This window comes from Gossypium raimondii, chromosome 2 (assembly GCF_025698545.1).
Source record: "Gossypium raimondii isolate GPD5lz chromosome 2, ASM2569854v1, whole genome shotgun sequence".
NCBI classification, from domain to species: domain Eukaryota; kingdom Viridiplantae; phylum Streptophyta; class Magnoliopsida; order Malvales; family Malvaceae; genus Gossypium; species Gossypium raimondii.
This window is the reverse complement of record NC_068566.1, coordinates 39,914,474-39,920,473: the sequence shown is the minus strand read 5'-3', so window position 1 is coordinate 39,920,473 and position 6,000 is coordinate 39,914,474.

Genomic DNA, 6,000 nt, shown 5'->3' with positions numbered 1-6,000 from the left:
GATCTCAAAAACATAAAAATTATCAAAAATCGAGCAAATAACATACCTAAATCAAGCTCCCAAGTGCCGAACTTAAAGCTTCAAAAAAATGGCTTCTTTCTCTTTGAGTTTCGGCCAACAAGATGAACATGCATGATTTTTTTTATGTTTTGTTGTATTTATTACATATTAATATTTCATTTACTAATTTACCCTTAATGAATAAACATAGAAATTTATAATGCATGTCCATTAATGTCCATTAACACTACCAATGGTCTAATATCATCATAAGGACTTTTAATTTAATTAATCATAGCAATAAAGCACTTTAAACAAATAGTATGCAACTTTTGTATTTTACGCGATTAAGTCCTTTTATCAAATTAAACAACCAATCGATAAAATTATTTCACGAAACTTTCACACATGTTAATTCACATGCTGTAAACACTTTAAATAATATTACAATAATTTTATGATTTCAGATTTGTGGTTCCGGAACTACTGTTCCGATTTAGCTAAAATCGGGTTGTTACAACAACAGACAATCATCAGATCCAATTTGAAATTATGATTCAAAAGCCGATTCACATTGTACTCGTTTAGCTTGTAACTCGTTATCACTTTTTTTAACTTCACAAATCTACTATAGAAATGTCGGTTTAGCTTTTAATTCAGCTATGATTGAGCCATCTTCAGACAATGACAATCGGGTATTCATTGCTCGTAAGGCAAACAAAGACTTTCTACTCAAAGCATCTGCAACCACATTTGTCTTTCCAGGATGATAATCAATAACCAGATCATAATCTTTCAACAATTCAAGCAACATGCGCTATCTCAGATTCAAATCTTTTTGCGATATCAAATAATTTAAGCTTTTTATGATTGGTGAATATGTGACATTTTTCACCAAACAAATAGTGTCGCCAAATTTTCAAAGCAAACATAATAGTTGCTGATTCCAAATCATGTATCGGGTAATTCATTTCATGTAGTTTAAGCTATCTAGAAGCATAGGTTATTATTTTACCTTATTACATTAAAACACAGCCAAAGCCATTCAGTGATGCATCACTGTAAATCACAAATTTCTTACCCGATTCAGGCTGAACTAAAACTAGTGTTTTAGTTAACAGGGCTTTCAACCGATCAAAGTTTTGCTGGCATTTGTCAGACCATTCAAACTTCACATCTTTTGGTAATAACCGTGTCATCGGTGAAGCTATCATAGAAAATCATTTTAGAAATCTCTGATAATAACCGGCTAATCCCAGAAAAATTTTGACTTCAGACACATTTTTCGGTGGCATCCAATTAATAATTACTGAAATTTTATTCGGATCCACCCTGATGCCTTCAGTTGATACTATATGTCCAAGGAAACCAACTTCCTGAAACCAGTATTCACATTTATTGAAATTAGCATACAATTGTTTCTCTCGCAAAGTTTGCAGTACAATTCTCAAATGATCAACATGTTCATTTTAATCTCGGGAATATACTAAAATATCATCAATAAACACCACCACAAATCTATCCAGATACGGTCTAAAAATTCTATTCATCAAGTTTATAAATACCGCAGGTGCATTTTTCAAAACCAAACAGCATTACAAGAAATTCATAATGTTTGAACCTAGTTCTGAAGGTTGTTTTCGGTACATCCGAGTCTTTCACTCGTAACTGATAATAGCCAGAACGGTGATTTATCTTTGAAAACACTGTAGCACCTTTCAGCTGGTCAAACAGATCATCAATACCAGGCAGTGGATGCTTATTCTTAATGGTGACTTTGTTGAGATGCTGGTAATCAATACACAATCTCAATAGTCTGTCCTTCTTCTTTACAAATAAAACCGGTACACCCCAAGGTGATGAACTAGGTCGAGCAAAACCTCTATCAGTCAGTTCTTGCAACTGTGCTTTTAACTCTTTTAATTCTATAGAGGACATTCTGTGTGGTGCTATAGATACCGGTGTTGTCCCGGAACAAGATCTATAGAGAATTCAACCTCTTTGACAGGCGGTAATCTAGGTAATTCTTCTGGAAACACATCAGGATACTCACAGACTACTGGCACTGATTTAATCTTGGATTTAGATACTTTAGTGTCCCACATAAACAAGATAGGTATCATACCTTTTTCTGAAATACTTCAATGCTGACATGGCTGATATCACATTAGACAACCCATCTACTTTATTAGATTCAATACAGAGTATTTCACCATTCTGACATTTCAACATAATATGCTTTTGTTTACAATTTACTACAGCATCATGCTGAGTTAACCAATCCATACTCAGAATCACATCAAACTCATCAAATGACAATAACATCAAATCAGCTGGGAAACAATAACCCCATATCGTTAATGGAAAATTCTTACAGATTTTATCCACTATTACATACTAGCCCAGGGGGTTTAAGACTTTAACCACGAATTCAGTGGACTCGACAGGTAAATTATTATGATTCACTAAATTCGTGCAAATATATGAATATGTTGAACTAGGATCAATTAATGCAATTATATCAGTATCAAGAAGAGAAAAAGTACCAGTAATAACATTAGGTGCAGAGGCATCCTCACGTGCACGAATAGCATATGTCCTTGTCGGTGCTCGTGCTTCAGATTTAACGGTTGAATCTTTTGTCATACCCCAACTACTACTCACATTGCCAGGATTTCGAGATGGTCTACCTTTTGTAGCAAAGTTGTTAATCTTTGAAGTCTGTACTGTATCATTCTTAGGCTTTTTAGGGTAGTATCTAAGATAGTGGTTAAAAGAACCACATCTAAAACATGCTCCGCTTCTCATGTGGCACTCACCAAAATGAAATTTATTATAGTGTTTACACCTAGGTTTAGTATTTTTAACACTATCTGCACTCGCTATAGATGTGTCCTGAGATCTCGAGTTGGGACGTCGAATACTTTTATCTCTCTCAGAATATCCCGCAGAGGTAACAGAATGATCATGATCTTTCTTTGACTTCTTTGAGGCTAACTGATATGACTTCTCGATAAATCTTTTACTTGAAGTTCTGGCCTTCATCTCAACCTGTATTTTCCCTTTCCTTAGCTCTTCAGCTTTATGAGCTCGGTCAACAAAAACTACAAATTCTTTTAATTCAAGAATCCCAACTAGCAGGTTTATATCTTTCATTCAGACCCTCTTCAAACTGCTTACACATGGCGATTTCAGTCGTAATACATTCTCGAGCATACTTACTCAGTCGGACAAACTCTCTTTTATATTCGAATATCATCATGTGCCCCTGCTTAAGCTCTAGAAATTCTTTTTATTTTTGATCAATAAATCTCTGACTGATATATTTCTTTTTAAATTCTGCTTGGAAAAATTCTCATATAACCTGTTCTTTTAGCACAGCAGAAATTAATGTATTCCAGTGTAAGCCAAGTCTTTTAACAGAGATACATCACATTTCAGACATTCAGCCGGTGTACATGACAATTCATCAAGAAACCTAATAGTATATCTTCAGCTGTAGCTTTAAATTCTTTTGCCCCATATTTACAGATTTTATCAACATGAGGCCTACCAGTTCTGTACCTTGTGGCATGTCAGGAACCAGTTGAGAAATAGGAGGGGGTGGAGGTTGTTGTACAGTCGGATTTGTTCTCACAAATTCTATAAACCATTCATTCATCATTTGGAAGAAGACTTCTTTAGCTTCTCCTCCTCATCCCCCAGATATGGGCCTTCTACTACTCGAGGCTGCTCTTTGTACTGAAGCTTGAGCATTGCTCTCAACTTCCTCGGATTCAGCTCGGTAGGATGACAAATGGTCAGGAGATATCACACTATCATAGGTTATATAATGGCATGAATAGCTAGACTCATACATGCTACGTTAGTTTGAGAATCGGCTAAACCGTAGCTCTTATACCAACAAATATAACACCCCTAACCCATATCCGACTCCAAAATAGGGTTACGGAGCATTACCAAAATAATCAGATCAATATTTAGACATTTCGTAACATTTTACAATTATATCAAAAATCAATAATACATAAATCATTTTGTCCCTTATACTAGCCCTCAAGGCCCAAAATATGTCTTAGAAACAAGTCGAGACTAAATCGGGTACTCAGAGAATTTTTCCCGAAACATAAAAAAATTTCCTAGGTGTAGGGGACACACGCCCGTGTGGTCAGGCCGTGTGGTTCACACGGCCAAGTGACACGCCCGTGTCTTAGGCTGTGTGGTATTTGAAGTAGGGCACACGGTCGTGTCCTCAGGCAGAGTAACTCTCTGTCTTGCACTTTATTTAACTGCAGGGGTCACACGGCCAAGTCACACGCCGTGTGATCAATTCTGAGTATTCTGTTTTGAAATTTTAAGATACAAGGGACACACGACCAAAACACACGTCCATGTGCTAGGTCGTGTGTCACACACGACTGAGACACACGCCTGTGTCTCTGCCCATGTGGACAGAATAAGGCCATTCCCAAACCTTAATCCTCACTCAAATTTACTTTTCACCTACATAAACATTTAAACACATTCATCAACCAATTCAATACATTTAAACCAATCAAAACCAAATCTTATTCATAACATGTCCTCACATATGTACATGTATTCAAACTTACCTAATTGACCAAATTCACATATATGCATATTTTATTAAATATGCTATTCGAATCCATTCATCTATGTAATTACCATTATTTAACTATTTCAACTCACACCACAAACACGTTTTGGCCATATGTATTCATCTCAAAATATACCAAACACAAGCCTTAGCAATGGCTAGTTACAACCAAAATATTTATATGCCAACATTGGCTAAGGTAACCTATATATGCCATTATAACCAAAATTTAAATTACTATATATATACCGAAAATTTCGAGGGATAGTGTGATGTAGCTCCGACCAGCTTCCAATCTTTACGAGCCTCCGAGCACTATAAAACAGAGTAAATAAAACTGAGTAAGCACTTAGTGCTTAGTAAGTTCGTATAACGAAATTTAACTTACCATACATTTATACTTAAAGTAAGCATACAAAATGCATCCAAAGAAATTTGGCAATTATCCTAACACACATAACCTCACCAAACATGTTAGTCATTTATTTCATGTAAATATCAATAATAAGGATGAGCTCATCAAATATCAAGTTCCATGTAATTCTTGTATATACGGATAATGATTCATTTTGAATCAATTTGTTCTCATGTCAGAATTTCACCCATTGAATCATTTGAAATCTCGATGGATACGTGGGTAATACACATAAAGTGTACAATACTGTAAATCCGTCAATTCATAATCAGGAGTGTCCATAAAAGCACTTAAACGGGAAGCACTCTCTCAAGTCTTATAACAGAATGCTCATGTGAGCATGTAACGGGAAGCATATCCGGGATTTATACGAGAAGCTTATAAGAGCCATGTTCAGAAAGCTCATGCGAGCCAATAACAGAAAGCTTCGAAGAGCCATTAACGGGAAGCTCAGGATAACTTTATTGGGAAGTTCAAGTGAGTCATATCGGGAAGCTCCGGAGAGCCTTTAACGGGAAGCTCACAAAGAGCCTTTAATCGGGAAGCTCACGAAGAGCCATATATTGGGACGCTCATAAAAGCTGTGGTGTGTCTACAACACATGCAGAATCACAACCAATCGGGATGCTCCCAAAAGCTATTAACGGGAAGCTCGCAAGAACCATATAACGGAAAGCTTGAGAGGGCTTATATTGGGACGCTCTTTCGAACTACGGTATGTCTACAACATATGCAAGACCAATAACAATTCGGGAATAGAACCCTGTATCCATCAAATCTCATTTATTCATACAAGATTTAATACTTATCGATTGTTATCAGACACGTGACCAATTCATATACATGACAATTACATAATTCTCATACATAGCATTCAATTCAAGTATATAAAAATACAAATTTAGTTACACGAACTTACCTTGACAATGTTCGTGAACTTGTACACTACTAATTTGTTACTTTTTCT